We start from the raw sequence: 18,436 nt of genomic DNA, 5'->3' as shown, positions 1-18,436 counted from the left end.
CCAAGTGAAATGTTAGGGAAGGATTGGTAACAGCAAAAAAACAATGGTGAACAGATCACATTATGCACTATGGGTAAGGTCCTGTGGTCAGTAGACAGTGTCCCACCCCATCCATGTTGCTGTCCATCCTACAGGCTCTGAGGACTGATCCTTTTCAGCGTTGCTGGTGGAATTGTGGGGTAGGGTGAAGATGTGATGGGATGGCAGAGCCTGCAATCTAGGCAGGCATGCCCATGCCCCTTCATTGTAACTTGAATGTTAAAGGGAGATGGATGGCTTTCACACTCTAGATTTGAGGATGAGGACATATAGTTTTCTTTTTTTTTTTTTTTTTTGATTTTATTTATTTGTTTGAGAGAGAGAGAACGAGTAGTGGGGAGGGGCAGAGGGAGAGAGAGAGAGAGAGAAGCAGACTCCCTGCTGAGCAGGAAGCCTGACACAGGGCTCAATCCCAGGACCTGGAGATCATGACCTGAGCCAAGGCAAATGCTTAACTGACTGAGCCACCCAGGTGCCCCGAGGACATATAGTTTCTACTTCCTTCTGGCCTCATTTTGATCCAACCACCACAATCTTGAAGGAGCTAGGACAGATGTTATTATCCCCATTTTACCAAAGAGATCAGCAGGGCTCCAAGCAGCTTTCTGATTTACTCCAGGGGCCTCAGGAATGGAACCAGAACAGAGCAATCCTCATAGCTCTTCTTGCTCCCCTTGGCACTATTCCATCTCCCTGGTGTGTGAGATCCACTGACACCTGAAGTCATGGGAGCTGAGAGGCAGAACTGAACCTACATGCACAAACCAAATTGGACACATCCTACCTTGTGGGTGATACAGTGGGATTACCTAGTTTTATGCCATCAAAAATATGTTTTGGTGGAGTTTTAGGAACATGTAACAGTAGATGCTTGTGTTTGATAAGCATCTTGATCAGAAATCCCTCCATCAACTTTCTGCCTTCCAGAAATAAGCTGAACACTTTGGTCTATTGATGGAACCCCTCCATTTCTCTTCAAAATTGTGGTTTATACTATAAGTCTACTATCTATTTAATTCAGATCTCAAGACAGAGAGGAGATGTGTGATTAGTCTGCCATTTTGAATTAAAAATCCCTTGGTTATCATCCTCCTAGCCATAATCATCATTAATAACTGCTCCCCTGTCTTGAACAACTTCCCCCTACCCCGGCCTTTTCGTCTTCCCTTCTACCCCAGCCCCCCTTAGGTTTCTCTGCCTTGACCACTTACTTAAGTTGTTCCAAGGACAGTGTCAAGTCGTTGGAATCTCCTTTTACCTCACCCTTTTCAACTTCCTGGGAACACTGCTCTACTGTCACCCTGGGACTTTGTTCTGTGATTTCCTGGATGGACCCCATTTTATAGGTCTGTGTCTTCCTCGTTCTTAATTCGCTTCCTCTATTTGTGGATAATATCTCTCCAGTAACTTCCTAAAAAGGGTATGTGGAAGGTAAATTTGGAGTCCTTGCATATCTGAAAATGTCTTTATTCTACCCTAACACTGTTTGATTTTTTATGTGAGTATAAAATTCTAAGATGAAAATAATTGTCCTTCAGAAACCTGAAAACATTCCTCCTTTATCCTCTAGTTCCCAGAGTTACTGAGAAAAAATCTGAAGCCATTCTGATTCCTGATTTTATTTGGGACACTCCTACCCCCACTCCCACTCCCACTCCTTTTGGAAACATGTAGGATTTACTCTTTTTCTACAGTGCTCTAAAACGTCACTATTACTCGCTTTGGTCTTCACTTATTTATTTATTTACTTATTTACTTATTTATATACTTATTTTAAAGATTTATTTATTTATTTGAGAGAGAGCATGTGTGTGCGAAGGGGGCTGGGCAGAGGGAGAGAGAGAGCATCTCAAGCAGACTCCCCACTGAGCCAGTACCAGACTCTGGGCTCAACCCTGAGATCACAACCTGAGCCTAAACGAAGAGTCGAGTCGGAGGCTCCCAGGCGCCCTAGGCCGGGGTTGTTTTTATGTAATCTTTTAGGCACTTAGTAAGCCCTTCACATCTGGAAACTCATGTATTTCAGTTCTGGGAAATTTTCTTGGAAAGCAGTTATTAAAGAGTGCAGTGAACAACATATAGATAGTTGGAACTTGATTTTTTAACTTTGAAGAGAAAGCACAGAAGATGTAATTATAATTGCAGAAGAGACTAACCTTTTATCAATCTCAGTGATATAAAGATAACAGTAGAGATGGCAAAGCGGAGAGTTCAGAGAAGGAAAGTGAGTGGCAGGAGAGCGGGGGCTCTGATAGCCTCATCTTACAAAGTAGGAGGTGGCAGTGAAAAGATGCTATCTACATTTGACTGACTAGAAACGACAGATGAAATTACTGGAGACACTGGGATAGTGACACGACTATCATGGGAAGCAGTGGTGTAGTGAGGGAGCAAGCCAGGTTTGGGGGAGAGAATGACCTGTGCTGGGGAAGTGCGGGGGTGGGGAGGGGAAGCATTTAAACAGGCAACTCTTCTTGACTAATTTTTCGCCTGTCTTTCACAAACTCCATCTAATATCTTTTTTTTTTAAAGAAAAAAAATGAGGTAAAATTCACACAACAAAATAAACTGTCTTAAAATGAACAATTCAGAAGTTTCAGAGATGGTTTTTGAAAGCTTTAAGTGGTGTGTCCCGGAGTAGTTGTGGCAGACTGGGGACAATGGGCAACCCTACTGGGTGGGTTTAGGAGAGCTGAGGTGAGAGTGTCTCAGGTCTCAGGTTCTGGAGCTCCTGCCTCTCCAGCTCCTGGGACCCGCTGGGCTTGGCTTGGGGGCCAAGGGGAGGCTCTGTCCCTGGTCCTCAGTGGGCAGTGGGCAGTGGGCAGTGGGCGGAGCTATCGCCTCCTTGCCTCCGCTGCCAATGGCCCAGATCTTCTCATCCATTCAGGAAAATATTTAGTTTCAGCTCTTGAGATGCAAATACATTTTTCAAGGCCTTTTTCATTTAAGAAAATATCCAGTGAATATTATCTTTCATGGCAGGTTCTCTGTAGGAGAGGAAAGGCTATAGGAAAACATTAAACAGTAAGCTTCTTGTCACACTGAGCAAAACAGAGCTTGTTTTACTCCCTATATTCATCATTTTCTTCCCCCATGGTTTCTTTCCAGTCATTTTTTCATGTCTCCCTCTTTCTCCATACTGTCCTATCATAACAGGAAGCCCCCTGGCTGAGCCTTTCCCCAACATTTTCTAAACCTTGACAGCTTCGTGTGGGAATGGACTCCTTGCTATTCCCAAGCTTGCCAGCATTTTCCTGATTCATCTTTGGGAGAAGATTGCTTTCCTGTTCTGGGAAGGAAAAAAAAGTACTTCTGATGTGCTAGAAAGATTGTGAGGGCTAACACCTTCATTTAAGGGTCCATGCTTAAAATCTGTAAGCCTTAGATTTGGATGTGCCCAGTCTCAAAACCCCTAGCTGTCCACAGAGGTCCCACACACTGTGCCTTTCCTGATAGGAGGAAAGTTGCCTTAAAGAATAGTTTCATAATAGCCTTCGAAAGTTACCAGAGAGCAATAAAATCTGTTTTGTGTTCAACCCTTGGTCCTTAGGCTACAATCCTTAGGCCAGGCCATCTTTTCCCTGGTGGTAGGGGCTGGGCCTCTGTATCTTCTCTATATCCTAGCAGATGAATATTTAAATGGCTCTCTTGGATTGAGTCCTTCCGAGTTGAGAGGCCCGTTTTTTTGTTCCCTCTGCATATTGGCTTCTGTGATATTATGAAAAAGCTGGAGTTTTCTAAAATTTAGGAGATGCCTATGATTCTTTCCTTGGACTTTGTATATGGCTTAGCAAATACAACTGCAGGAGTAGCAGGGTTACGCAGTTTTAGGACTGCTTCCTCAGAACCTAAGTGGGTATATCCAAATCCTCTTCTGGAATTCAGAATTTTAAGACCATGAGGAACTGCTCGGCATTATGATAAGAAAGATTGACCTTGTTGAGGGTAGAGTTGGCGTTGGGGCCTGAATGTAGAGAAAATGAGTGTTGGACTCTGAGGAGAAGATACAGGGCCTAATGGAGAGGCCAGTTGGGGTACCCCTTAAAAGGAATAATTGACCTGTGGACTTTGAGGCAGTCAGGAAGAGGATCTAGATTTAAATATCAGTGAAGATGGCTTTGGGCCCAATTCTAATGTTTTTACCAAATGGGATTCTCCGTCTCTCCCTCTCTATCATTCTCTTTCTCTCTCTATATATATGTATTCTATATATTCTCTCTCTCTCAATATATATATATATATATTCTCTCTCTCTCTCTCAATATATATATGTATATGTACATATATATACTCACATATCAAAGAAATCCATGGCTGGTACAGCTGGTTCCTTCCCTCTTCCTGTTCAGCCATCCTCAGTTTTCATCTCATGATCACAAAATGGCTGCTTGACTTCCAGGTATCTTGTCCACAATCCAAAGCTGGAGAAGTGTAAGGGTCAAAGGACAAAAGATGTACACCATGTGTATCTCTCCTGTTTTTTTTTTTTTTTTCTTTTCAGTAAAACAATAGTTTTCCTTGGTTCCTGACCCTAAACTGGGTCATATGGCTACCTCTGCTTGTGAGGGAAGCAAGATTTTTTTTTTACAGAGTTCACTGAAATTACAATAAAATCAAGGTTCTGTTGGTAAAAAAGACAGACTAACATAAGTTTCTATGTGACCCTTAACAATGACTTAACCTCTCTGTTTGCCGGTTTTCTCATCTGTAAACTGGAAATTGGACCATAACTGTGCCTATCTTAGAGAGTTATCGTGAAGATTAAATGAGTCGATTTTCATAAATCATACAAAACATAACACTATAAAAGTGTTCGTGAAATACATTGGTAAAGGGGAGAGTGTCCGCTGGGTGGGCAGTTAGTAGGGCCTCCCACTAAGCATGGCCATTCTGCATGGCAATTCTCTTCTGCAATAGCCGCCTGTTGAACATGACACCTGAAATTAGCTATACTTCAGGGATTACGGGAAGAGCGGCCGCCCTCACTCGACAAGGCGCGCGGGGCAGGAGCCCGGGAAAGCTTTGTAAGGTGATCCGTAGAGAGTGCGCCGGGGGCTAAACTCCTTAAAGTAACAAGGCACAACCACAAGAGTAGTAGCCGAGCTGCAGCTGGGATAGAGCGGCCTTTCCCAGCTTCCCTTGCAGCCAGTGTGGCCACGTGACCACGCTTCCGCTACCGGGAGTGAGTGGGAGTGCAGTGTGCGGAAGGGGAAAGGCCCGGCCTTTGCCTTCCGCTGCTTCTCCCATCCGGTGGCAATGCTGGACTCTGTGAAGACGGGAGAACCGCCGGGAAGCGCGGATCCCTGAATGAGTGTGCGATACAGAGCCACCCACTGACCTGGGCCGCCTACCCTGGACGGTTAGTTATATGCGAAAGAACATTTTGTTTGAGCCACTGCGTTTGGGACTTACTCATTCCAGCCTTTTACCTCAACTAATACAATGACTATCATCATTTTTTTTTTTTTAAAGATTTTATTTATTTATTTGACAGAGAGAGACAGAGTGAGAGAGGGAACACAAGCAGGGGGAGTGGGAGAGGGAGAAGCAGGCTCTCCACCGAGCAGGGAGCCCGATGCAGGGCTCTATCTCAGGACCCGGGATCATGACCCAAGCCGAAGGCAGACGCTTAACGACTGAGCCTCCCAGGCGCCCCTATCATCATTTGATATTTAGGCAATGATAATAACATAGGCTACCTGTAGGGAGGGGAACTGCGGTTGAGGGAGAGTGGTGGGAGGGAGTGTCGTTTTGTGTTTACTCCATATCTAAAATTGTTGAAATTTGAACCATAGAAATGTAATACTTAAAAACAAAAAAATTTAACCTCTAGTCAATTAAAAAACCTTAAAATGGAAATTACTTAGTTAAGTAGAAACGTTGATCTTGCACCACCGAAGTCTGCCCGTGATTGGCACTCAACCAGCACTTACCTATTCCCTTACCTTGGAATCCTGTGACCAGGGCAAGGGAAAAGAGGATGGGTAAAGCTGGCAGAAAGGAGCAGCCAGGTGAATTCCTGAGTGGAAGGCAGAGCTGCAGTGCTCTGCCCGTCTCTGCGGAAGACCACTCATCGGCATGCCAGCAGTCGGACTCCTCATCCTCCAATTAGACTGTGCATCAGCGTGAAGGAGATGGTCCCTGCATGCAGATTGATGTCACATCCATTTCCTGAGCATCCGATGTGCCAAGATGGTATCTTTTAATAGGAGGCGCTCCAAGAGACTTGTCCTGAATTTTTGGTTGGATGAGCAAGGTGACATTTTATGCCAATTGAAGGAGAATTCAGTTTGCATCCTTGTAACTTGAGTTGATTTTTCCTGCCTCCTATATTTTATGGTGCTAAGAAAGACTGATTTATTATTTTCCTATTGATGATTTCCAACAAAGCTCCCATTACAGAGACAAAAGGAAAGGGGCAGTATAATATTGAGTGATTTTCTCCTTAGGGACAAAATAGGAGTTTCTTATTAATGTGGAGCTAGGGAGGGCATTGTGTGATTGATAGTTCAGTTTCCTCAAAATCTTATGAATATTTGAAATTCCTGTTTTATTCTTGCTTTATGTTTTCTTTTTCCATACAATGGCTCCTTTTATAAGCTCTGGCCCCTGGGAAAACACGGATGGCATTTCCCCCTCCCAGGTGCCCTTGAACTCTGGGTATTTTTCCCAGGAGAATTTGTCAGTTGAAATATTTGGTAAATTAGTAACAGAAAAAGGAATCAAATAGTTTCAGAAACCACTTTTTAATAGTTTGAAAGTTAGAACATTAAAAAACGAATGCATTGTTGGTACCAGTTTAATTACCTCAGTTTAATCATCCCCTTTGGTTCTCAGTTGCCCACCAGACCAAGCTTTATGCTGGTCCCTGAGGGTCCCTCATACAGCTGACACATGCCCTCCCAGCCTTGCTGCCCAGCATTCGCTGTGGGATTCATCCGGAGCCACGGCCAGACTGCTGCTGGCTCCTGGGGGCACACGGCCCATGACTTACCCCTCAAATGTCACCTTGTCATGAAGTAACCTCCCCCCTTCAACCAGATGCTGCAACCACAGTTTGTGGATTTGGGTCCATGTCCTGTGGACTTAGCGGCACAGAGCTAGTCTTTACCATCTTCACTGCTCTGCAGCCACTGGCCCATAGTAGGTGCTTAGGAAAGTGAATTGCACTGAGGGGCTAAAGAAGCGAACCAAGGCCAGATTCTTCTCTGTCAAAAATGTGCTCTCTGATGGGGCTGGCACACCACCGCCCAGGGGCCAAGTCTAGCTGCTGCCATTCTTGCAAGGCTCATGAACTAAGAAGGTTTTCACATTTTTAACTGGTTGGAAGCAAGCAAAAGAATTATTTCATGACATTTGAAAATGATGTGAAATTTCAGTATTCATAGATCAGGTTTTATTGGAACCCAGCCACACCGTTGGTTTACATGTTGGTTGTTGCTGTCTTTCCAGTTTCACGGCGCAGTGGACTCCTTGCAATGGAGATCATATGACCCGCCAAACGTGAAATAATTCACTGTCACTTTACGGAAAGTTTGCTAGCCCCTGCTCTATAGGCTAAGGACTTTCAAATGGAAATATTCATTTTTGCTCTCTTCCAAATCTGCAGCTGTGCTAGGGGCATAAATGGGTGTTACTTCCCCATTTTTAAAATACTATTTACTGGGGGCACCTGGGCGGCTCAGTCGGTTAAGGGCCCGACTCTTGGTTTTGGCTCAGGTCATGATCTCAGGGTCGTGGGATGGGTTCCATGCTTAGCCTGGAGTCCGCTTGTCCCTTCCCTCCCGCCCCCGACGTGCGTGCTCTCTCAAATAAAATAAAGACTATTTACTATTTTGGAATTTTCTGAGCAACAGTCCTATGTATGATAAGCCAGAAGTATTCAATTCCTGCCACCCTCAAGAACATTCAGCAGAGGTACATTCAGTACATCAAATAAGTACCTGTGCTGTGCGGGTGGGGGGTGGCTCTCTGGAGATAATGCTGATGAGCAAGATTAACACAGTCCCTACCGTTGTGTTGCTAGTTCTAATGTGGGGAAAATAAAGCAATCCATAACACAGAGTATGATCATTGCTTTTTTTTTTAAGTGTTTTTTTTTTTTTTTCAGTCTGACAGAGACAGGGAGAGAGGGAACACAAGCAGGGCGAGTGGGAGAGGGAGAAGCAGGCCTCCTGCTGAGCAAGGAGCCCAATGCGGGGTTCGATCCCAGGACCCTGGGATCATAAGCTGAGCCAAAGGCAGACGCTTAACGACTGAGCCACCCAGGCGTCCCTGATCATTGTTTTGATAGAGAAGTTAGAAGGTACTCAGAGAACAGAAGGCAAGAATACCTTAGCTTGTCTATGTAACGTCAGGGAAGGCTTCTCAGAGGAGGGGACATTTCCAGTGAGACCTGAAAGACGAGTAGGTGTCATATCAGTGAAGAGTCTTTTACATGGAGAGACAAGCTTCTATCTTATTTAAGCTACTGTTATTTGAGTCTCTGCTATATGTGTCCAAACCTGTATCATAATGAATACATTCCTTTTTTTAAGATTTTATTTTTATGTAATCTCTACACCCAACATGGGGCTCAAACTCACAACCCTGAGAACAAGAGTTGCACGCTCCACTGATGGAGACAGCCAGGTGCCCCCATTCTTTGGACCACAGTAGACACTTCCTTAAGCAGTTGGAAGGACCCACTTCTCCTGTGAGACTGGAGTCAGAGCCACTACGTGGCCCAGTGCAGGGAGGAGCTTTGTGTTCCAGGATAGAGGACTCTGGGTTGCTGGCCAGTTATTTCTCTTTAGGGAGGTTTTCTTTGGTTGGCCCCTGAATATCTGAAAAATATATCAAAAATAAAAGGCCTCTTATGTGGGGATGCCACTGCAGTTTGTCGGACAAATTCCTCTCTGAACTTAATGTTTATTCTAGAAGACTATCTCAGTCCTTGAGCTCCTTGACAGAACTCTCTTTCCTTCTCTCTTCTAAATTTCTCTTCCACATTGGCCATAGAAAGGGTCCTACCTAATGGCAGCAATCTGGTGGGAGTCTGCTTGCCACTTTTGTTTTCAGGGTGGAAAAATTGTTTCTGAGGCTTAGTGGATTTGCTTTGGAATGAGGCTGAGAGGACTTAGCTCTAGTGTCTCTTCTGACATCTATCACCTAAATTCCAGGTAATTCAGACATCCCAGCTGATCTCTAAAACCAGGACAATGCAAAGTCTTAGGGAAATTAACATCATCTCTGTGAAGAACTTTAGACCAGGACTAAACACCACATATTATTTTTTTACTTTAAAAATCAATAACAGCCTGTGCTCTGAATGAAGATGTGCTTTTTCCTTCCAGTGATTCATTATTCATTTCAGATACTCACTTTGTCATCCAGAGGAGCCATGTAAATATGAAAAGCCAGCCCAATAAATTAGTATCCTGATGAATATGTTTTCATTAACTGGACCAATCCCTGATTCATATAAATCAATGAAGAGATGAAGTAATGCTGGAATAATCAATCAGCTGTAAACCTCTCCAGAACATAATTAACCTCTTATGGATGCCTCCAGGATGTGTTGAATTTGTAATCACAAGTGATAAAACTGTGTAGTGAACATTTGTCAGTTTTGGTTGTCCAGCATCTGAACACTCTTTCTATTTTCGTGAGTGCCAGATGAATGGAGGTCAGGATCAGGCTTCCTACTCTGGAAGCTGGAGAGGAGCAGATAATCCAGCTTTGGACTCCTTGGACCCGTGTGTGGACATCTGACCAGGGCTTAGCCAAACAGAAGCTCTTTCCCCGAGACCTTGGCCCTTCAGGGAGGGGTAATGAGGCCAGAGACAAAGAGCACGCAGAGTGGCTGGATGGAATTAAGACTTGAGTGGATGGTGACAGGTATCCAGGGCTGATGATGCCAGAGCCAGCATCCTACATGGACTGAACCTCTGGTGGGATCTTGACTGTGCAATGCACCCCTGAGTTCCTATTTCCAAGACTAATTCTCCAGTTTCCCTGGAATTCTTTGACACACCCAGTATCTTTCCAATAAATTTCTTTTTTGTATAAGTTAGCCAATATTGGTTTTATTATTTGCAAAAACACTGGCTATATCATACTCTATGTGAGAATAAGATACATGATATTATTCTATACCTGGTCCAGTTCTAGACCAGGGAGAATTAAAACTACAGTTACTTTAAGGGTCCAACTGACAGGAAAGCATATATTTTACAAAGAATGTTGAGATGTAACATGTTTGTTCAGTGCACTTAATTGCTACTCATTCTTTGAAAGGACAAAGGACCAATCAGAGACAGGCCACAGTCTCCGTGAGAGCCTGACAGAAAGGCAGTGGTGTTTTAGAATTCAAAGGGACCTTTGAAACCATCTCATCCAAACCCCTTATTTTACAAATAAGAAAATTGAGGTTCAGGCTAGCTAAATGATTTATCCCAAATTGCATAGCCAATTATGGAAGAGCAGGGATTGTAATCAGACACCCACTCCTGGAGAATTGTTTTATTTGGCAGGAAAGACAGGCAGGTGAAGAAGGGAGTGGCAAAGACAGGTATCTAGTTTGCAGAACTGGGATCAAAAAATGTCTGTTTGGTTCCAAGGCCAGGGCAGTCACAGAATTAGAGACTCTGACTCTGGGGTCAGAGTGTTGCTACACAGAAAGGCTGGCTGGGGGTCGAGATGCTGCTGGAATGCAGGGTTGGCTAAGAGCAGGATAGTCTCAATGCGAGAACCAAGCCTGAATTTCTCTCAACCCTGAGATGTGTGGACAAGGAGCCTAAGTGTTTAAACACTTAAAAAAAAAAAAAAATGCAAACCCTGTAGGAACTTGTCACTTTCTAAAACTCTCATGAATCCAGCTGTAACTCTTAGAACTTTGATTCCCTCTTTTTTTGGTCTGGATATTGACATGCCTAGTAGAATCTCATTGCAAATGGACTTCTCATCCGTTGGTGACACTGTCTAGTTGTTAGGTAGAATTATCCCTTTAATTTGAGATACTTGCTTTACTTTGTTGGGCAGATATTAGTTATATGGACACCCACCCCCCAAAAAGGAACTAATAAATCATTTAGAAGAATGGACTTTGACTCCTTTAGGCTTGAAAATCAACATTTAAAATAAACCTGCTTTGGGGTGCCTGGTTAGCTCAGTCGGTTGAGCAGCTGCCTTCAGCTCAGGTCATGATCTCAGGGTCCTGGGATGGAGTCCTGCATCGGGCTCCCTGCTCAGTGGGGAGTCTGCTTCTCCCTCTCCCTCTAACCCTTCCCCCTGCTCGTGTTCTCTCTCTCTCAAATAAATGGATGAATAGAATCTTTAAAAAAAAGTAGGTTTTATAAAAAAAAATAATAAACCTGCTTTCTCAAGCATCACTACCATACAGCATGCTTTCATGTCACATTATTGACAGATGTTTCCAAAGCACTGATGTACTTCAGGATAACTCATCTCTTCTGTGTGATATTGCCCTTTAGAATTGCTTTTTGCTTACTATTTGATACATGCCCAATATAGATCTTCTTACTCTTTTTTAAAGTTACACTGCTGGATGAGCAAAGGGTCTGCAATGAAAAACAAAGAACTGTCTCTAACCAAGCTGGTGACTCTGTTGGGAATGGGGGTCTCCCAGAACAGAGAAGACTAGAGAATCTGGGCAAGACTGGGACAAGCCTTAGTGAGAGAAGTCTAGCACATGTTATGCCAGGAAGGAGAGCTGAGACAAGAGCTGTTCCTGCAAGGCTGAGGTCATAGCTCCTACTTAACAAATATGTAGAAGGAAGAAAGAAAACTAAGGAGTGATCACCTGATTAATATACAATACTTAAACTATTTTTTTTTAAACTTTGAAAATATTTGGTGAGCATTTTTACAATGTAAAATAGTAGTGTGATGAAAGTAACTAATTGTTACATTCTGCATTAAAGTAATGTTTAGGTGATGATAACTAATCATGGTACAATAGGATTTTTTGATGGTTTATGGATTTAAGTCAAGGGTGTTCCATTTCTTAAAGAACAAGGAGGTTAAGAACTAGAAAATTAACTAAAACTTACTATCACTTTCAGTTTTTCTTTCAACTCAAAGGAAATAATTTTATTTATTTTTTAAACATTTATTTATTTATTTTAGAGAGAGAGAGAGCACTAGTGGGAGGGGTAGAGGGAGAGGGAGAGAGAATCTCAAGCAGACTCCGTGCTGAGTGCGGAGCCTGATGTGGGGCTCTATCTCAGATCTCCCCATCCTGAGATCGTGACCTGAGCCAAAACAAAGAGTCAGTCACTCAACCAATTGCGACATCCAGGTGCCCCTCAAAGGAAATCATTTTAAAGCATGCAGTGTTAAAATGAATTATAAGGCTGTCATACAAATGTCATAGAATACATATCTTTAAATTCTGGGAAAGATATCTATGTGTGAAGGTTCCCTGGAATAAAAACTACCCTTTTTTGGGGTTTGAACCCCTTTCTCGTGGTTGAATTTTAGTGTTCCTTGATCCCAGTTAAGATTGATTGTGTTTGTGGGGTGCCTGGGTGGTGCAGTCGGTTAAGCTGGTTACAGCTCTTGGTTTTGGCTCAGGTCGTGATCTCAGGGTCATGAGATTGAGCCCCACATCGGGCTCTGTGCTCAGCACAGAGTCTACCTAAGACTCTCTCCCCTCTCCCTGCTCTTTCCACTTGCGTGCATGCGTACTCTCTCTCAAATAAATACATAAATCTTAAAAAAAAATAAAGATTGATTATGTTTGTGACTAGGTAAGAGACTTCATCCAGGATGTTACCAAAGCCACATTCTGTGCAGTTTTCAAGATCTTATGCAAGGCAAGACAATGATTGAATTCTAATTTGAAAAGACCAGGAAGACGTTTCCAGCATTCTAATAGATTCGTTTGCCGTCCTGACCAGCATTTGGTAATGAGTTAATCAGCGTGGATGGAGTTGCCACTGGGCAGGTTATTTCTTGGAAATGGACTGGACACATTCCTTCCTCTGATCCCTTGCTTGTGCATTTTGTCCTTTCCTGCCTCCTCTTATCCACTGCACTTTTCTAAATCTCGCAACTCCTTGCAAAGCCAGCTCACCTCCTCCATGGAGCCTTTGCTTACCATCTCAACCACTGTGGCATACCCCTTTTGTGAGCTCCTATAATACTTGTAAGTAGTAGTCATTTGATCCTTGCTTTGTATGTGGACTTCTCTTTACGTGCCTTCTCAGCAAAATGCTAATCTCTAACGTCCAGGGTCCTATCGCCCATCTCTCCATTGCCAACAGTGTCACCTCAGTACAGGCAATGAGCAGTGGATGCCTGATTGACAGCCCCGCTCAGCATGGTGGCTCATTTTAAACTCTGTAAGAAAAAAGAAAAACCAGCATGCAGCATCCAAACTCAGCTTGAAGCTTATGTTGAGATTCCCAAGATATTCCCATAGTCTCATAATAAATACTCTGTTAGCTTAGGCTGACATGAGAAGGCGTCTGTTACTTGCCTTACGAAGATAACGTGGACCTGACAAAATTACATAAGGTTCTAGAATGTGGTTGTAAAAGGCAGTGTATAACTTCTCAGGTGATCACTGATTTGAACAGGAAGCCTTGGGAGCCCCTGGAATTGATTAAATGACTCACAAAGCTTTTACTGAGTTTTGAGTGTATGGCAAGATTCTAGATATATGAGTATAGCAAATGCTTTTGGGCTCATGTCCTATCCCTTGGGCCACCCCGAATTTTAGTCAGGCTCCAATGACCTAATAGTGATGTTGAGAATGCAGCCTTTATTTATTTATTTTTTTAAAGATTTTATTTATTTATTTGACAGAGAGAGAGCACAAGTAGGGGGAGCAGCAGAGGGAGAGGGCAAAGCAGGATAGAGGGTGGGGGCGTTCTTCCAGAATTTTTATTTCTTTTGATATTTTATTAATCTCATATCTTACTGAAGTGTTCTTTTCTTAGCTAAGTATGAAGAGGTGGGATTGGGCACATTTTGTACCACATCCTTAGTGATCTGTAATTATATCCTGTCATTCAAATGCTATTCTATTCAACTTTGCAGAGCTTAAACATCCCTTAACATTTTACTTCTCCTAATACTAAATGGAACACTTAGGTGTTCACAAAATTATCTTGGAACATGTCATGAGAATAAACAAAATGAATTGAAGTTATCATTTTGTACTTGGGGCCAATTATTTTAAAGGAAAAAGAAGGGGAACTTAATTTTTTCATCACAAAACTAATATAACAATATTTTAAAAATTGGGGGATGAATAAATACATCATCCATAGAAATATACTATTAAAATTTGCTATTGTACTTTTGTAAATTTTTATGATTGGCCATATTATAGATATATTTTTTACACAATTGTAGCACTCAAAAATTTTTGATTTAAATCCTTTATTGAGCCAATTTTGGAGCTTTAAGAAGTCATCTTGAGGAATTTGTTCATCACGTAGATTATTCTGGGATTATAGGTCTTCACTATTCACTAGACAGAGTTCTAAGGGAAGGCTGTATTCCTGGTTCCCTTTCTCGAGCCATTTATGTCTTCTAGCCTCTTTTAGGTCAGGGAATCTTGGTTGTCATGTTTATGAAGGAGGTCACTATAAAATTTCTTAAAATACCAAGCTTTTAAAATGTTTTAATGATTTTTTTTAAAGCTTTGTTTAAGAGAAATATGCACCATGAAAGCAAGGTATTGCTTGGATTTGCATTTCAGAGTCTGGGCAAGACCCTTCTTCACTCTTATGTTTTTATTTTTATTTTCTTCCAAGTCTTATAATAATAAGAATTTACCTTCAGAGATGATGGTGGGCCTCAATGTGGGTCTTGGCATTTATTTTCACTGTGCTTTCAGTGAATTTTTACTATGAATACTCTTGTCCTCCAATCCTCGGGAGTTTTTCTTTTATTATTTCTTTAATAATTTATTTGTTTCCATTTTCCCTATTCTGTTTTTTTTATCTTATATTTTTAGCCTATTAATCCTCTTGGATTAATCATGTATCTAATTTCTCTCCTATTATGCATCTTTTTGTCTTTCCTACTTTTGGCAGGATTTTCTCAGATTTATCTTTCAACTTCGGAAGAGATTTTTTTTTCATTACTAATATTATATTTAAATTTTTTATTTATTAACTTTTAACAACTGGGATTTATTGAAAATATCAAAAGAAAGTACTTCATATATGCAGTTGCCAGCAGAACCAGGTAGCTCGGTAGTATAATAAAAGGTGGCTAGGGACGCCTGGGTGGCTCAGTCAGTGGAGCGTCTGCCTTCAGCTCAGGTCATGGTCCCAGGGTCCTGGGGTCGAGTCCCGCATCGGGCTCCCTGCTCAGCGGGAAGCCTGCTTCTCCCTCTGCCTGCTGCTCCCCCTGCTTGTGCTCTCTCTCAAATAAATAAATAAAATTTAAAAAAAAAAAATAAAAGGTGGCTTATCAGGCAGTCTGTTGAATGGAATATGCTGCTAAGGAAGCTGAAGCGTAGCCAGGATACACTGAGCATTGACTTTTTTCCTTTTTTTTTGTGAGAACTAACATATTTTTTTAATTTCCAAGAACTCTTTTTTGGCACCTGAATATTTTTTTTCTATAGTATCACTCTTTTATTTCACAGATAACATTATCTCGTTTACTCTGAGGCTATTAATAAGATCATTTTGAAATTCTCTTCTTTTAATTTTCTCTGAGTTCATATTTTCCACGTCACATTCTCACAGTTTTAAATCTAGTGGAAGAGAGTCTTTAAAAATGTAAGCAGGGGGCACCTGGGTGGTGCAGTTAGTTAAGCGTCTGCCTTTGGCTCAGGTCATGATCCCAGGGTCCTGGGATCGAGCCCCGCATCAGGCTCCCTTCTCAGCGGGAAGGCTGCTTCTCCCTCTCCCTCTGCTGCTCTCTCTGCTCCTGCTCACTCTCACTCTCTCTCAAATAAATAAATAAAATAAAATAAAAATACTTTTAAAAAAATGCAAGCAAAAATTCCCAGAGTTTGATTTCATGGCCTCTGATTGGCTCCACTTGGGTTATTTGCTCATTTTTGAACCAGGTACTATGTAGGGAGATGCAGTTTCCACAGTTGGTTGGGTGTGGATCAGTGTTCTTCCCCTAGCGCTAGACAGAGAGCTCTATCAGAACTGAAAGTGAGAGCGGAGTCGGGCTTCAAAGAAAACGAGGAGGCTGTTACTAAGGGAAAGAGCCAAGGGATATTGGATGGCCAAAAAATAGTAAATATGCTCACTAAAGTGCCTGGCACAGGGCTTTGCTCTGCAACAAGCTGGTCCAGAGCTCAAAAAGCCAGTGTCTGAATTCCTGCAGTGACCACTTACTCTCAATTTCAAGGAACCCAGCTAATATCCAGACAACACTACTTTTTAACAAAGTCTTACATTATGCCAAAGTCTAGCTTCCTTCAGCTTCTTCTGTGATCTCTGTCCTTTGGGCCTTTGAGTTAAGTGAAGGCAGTGCTCATGTTCCCAGGTCTGTCTTTTCAGATTCAGCATCTCCTGTCGCCATAGCTATTCCTAACCTGACAGCATTTTGAATCCTTTCTCTATCTTAGATCTCTCTTTTTTCCTCTAGGTTTGTGCATTTTGGTGTAGCATGAGCAGCTTAGTATAGAGTATCGTCATGTAGTACAGTTGATTCAAATTGGTTTCTGAATGTAATCTAAGAATATGTAAATAACTCACTTATTCACTCACTATGTATTCAACCTAGAACACTGGTCCACTAGAACCACTAACGAAACCCACAGATCCTGCTTCTGTGCGGCAGCCCCGAGCAGTGGAGCTCACCGGCCCTCGCCTGTCCCGTCCCCAACCAGGGCCCCCACCGTCACGGTCGTTTATTGTGGCTCTTGAGGCTACGAGTGTTGGTACCCTAAGCTCAAGAAGGTAGAAGATGAGTTCCCCAGATGCCTGGACATCTGCGGCAAGGGCCACTGGCTTCTTTGAAGTGAACAGAGGGGACGGCTACGTGGTCACGGAGAGCAAGTTTCTGAAGCTTGTGGCCGCCGTCAGGGCCACCTTGGCTCAGGGCTAATGTGCCCTGAAGGCCGAGTCCAGTGACCTTGGCCCGGCCCCTCTTGGCAGACGCTTCAGGACAGGAAGGACTGAAATGTCTCGTGGACGCCTGGGCTTTCCCTGATGGCCCTGCGGCCGCCGGGTGGGGGCAGAGACTGACGCCCATGGTCCCTGCCCTCGTGTGTGTGTGTGTGTGTGTGTGTGTGTGTGTCCCCGGGAGTGTAGCTCTGCGCCCTGCCTGCCTTGCTCCTTCCTCTCCCCACTTTTCCCCTGTATCTCCCAGCCCCGTGGCCACTCTCTGGCATTTGCGGTGGTTGGGTTTGGGGCTTCCTTCTCAGGGGGTGGCCAAGAGAGGCATCTGGGTGAGTGAGATGCAGATTTCAGCAGTGTTGGCAACGGTTCACTATTCAATAAACATTGGATGAGTTTAACAAGGAAGGAAGGAAGTTAAAAATCCTAATACCCAGGCTACACACCAGACCACAGTTGGGCTCTCTGGGATGAGGGGATGAGAACTCAGGCATTTTTAAAGCTCCCCAGGTGATTCTAATGTGCAGCTAGAGTGGAGAACCCCACGGCTCTCCTATGTAACAGACCTCCTTAAGAATATAATCTCAGTGCTCACAGGTTTCTTAATGTATGTTTTTTTTAAAGATTTTATTTATTTATTTGACAGAGAGAGACACAGCGAGAGAGGGAACACAAGCAGGGGGAGTGGGAGAGGGAGAAGCAGGCCTCCCGCTGAGCAGGGAGCCCGATGCGGGGCTCGATCCCAGGACCCTGGGATCATGACCTGAGCCGAAGGCAGACGCTTAACGACGACTGAAGCACCCAGGCTCCCCAGTGTATGTTTTTTAGAAAATGAATTTGAAGCATATTTGCATCATTTGCCTCTGGCTAACCTTATTCACTTTTTGTATAGACTATTCATCAAGTCACATCAGGGAAACCTAGGGAAACCATTTGGCCATGTGTATTTATTGAGGTTTCTGGAAAAAGTGATTGTATTAATACTGGTTGAAGCCTTGCTCTTATGTAATTTTCTCAGTTTGGTTGATAACTCCTGGAGGATAGTGTCTTGAGTTTATTTCATTGACCTCACGTAGCATCAGGAGTAATGTTATGTTCTGGCTTTTGAAATGACTTTGAAGAGCTTTTGAAATTATTTTCAACCAAAAAATGTAGTCTTTTAGGACTATGAATTAGAAGCCATCGTGAAGCTGCTGAGTTTTATAGAAAAGCCTTCGTTTAGACTGACATTTATCTTGTAACTTGGCAGTAGGAAAAATTCTGAAACATTTGCCGAACAAAGGTTAAGGCCAAACTTAACTCAGTGTGATGTTTATAAAGCATAAATCTGCACAGAAAGGGGGTAGATTTAT

The 18,436-nt window shown here is 42.9% G+C and overlaps 1 long non-coding RNA gene and 1 pseudogene across 1 annotated transcript; one reads left to right on the top strand and one right to left on the bottom strand.

Annotated features, from left to right (window-relative positions):
• Positions 1-1,218: 1,218 nt before the first annotated feature.
• On the bottom strand, positions 1,219-8,037 carry LOC145722667 (uncharacterized). The gene is made up of 3 exons (XR_014147107.1): positions 5,985-8,037; positions 4,335-4,460; positions 1,219-3,043 (listed from the first exon to the last, which is right to left on the bottom strand). It is a non-coding gene; the product is annotated as an uncharacterized LOC145722667 (long non-coding RNA).
• Positions 8,038-16,712: 8,675 nt separating this feature from the next.
• On the top strand, positions 16,713-17,487 carry LOC145722435 (selenoprotein W pseudogene; annotated as a pseudogene).
• The last annotated feature ends 949 nt before the right edge of the window (positions 17,488-18,436 follow it).

The sequence above is a fragment of the Leptonychotes weddellii genome, chromosome 7, assembly GCF_054177405.1.
Source record: "Leptonychotes weddellii isolate Sample4059 chromosome 7, ASM5417740v2, whole genome shotgun sequence".
NCBI lineage: Eukaryota > Metazoa > Chordata > Mammalia > Carnivora > Phocidae > Leptonychotes > Leptonychotes weddellii.
The sequence above is the reverse complement of the archived record's forward strand: the minus strand, read 5'-3'. Positions and strand labels throughout refer to the sequence as shown.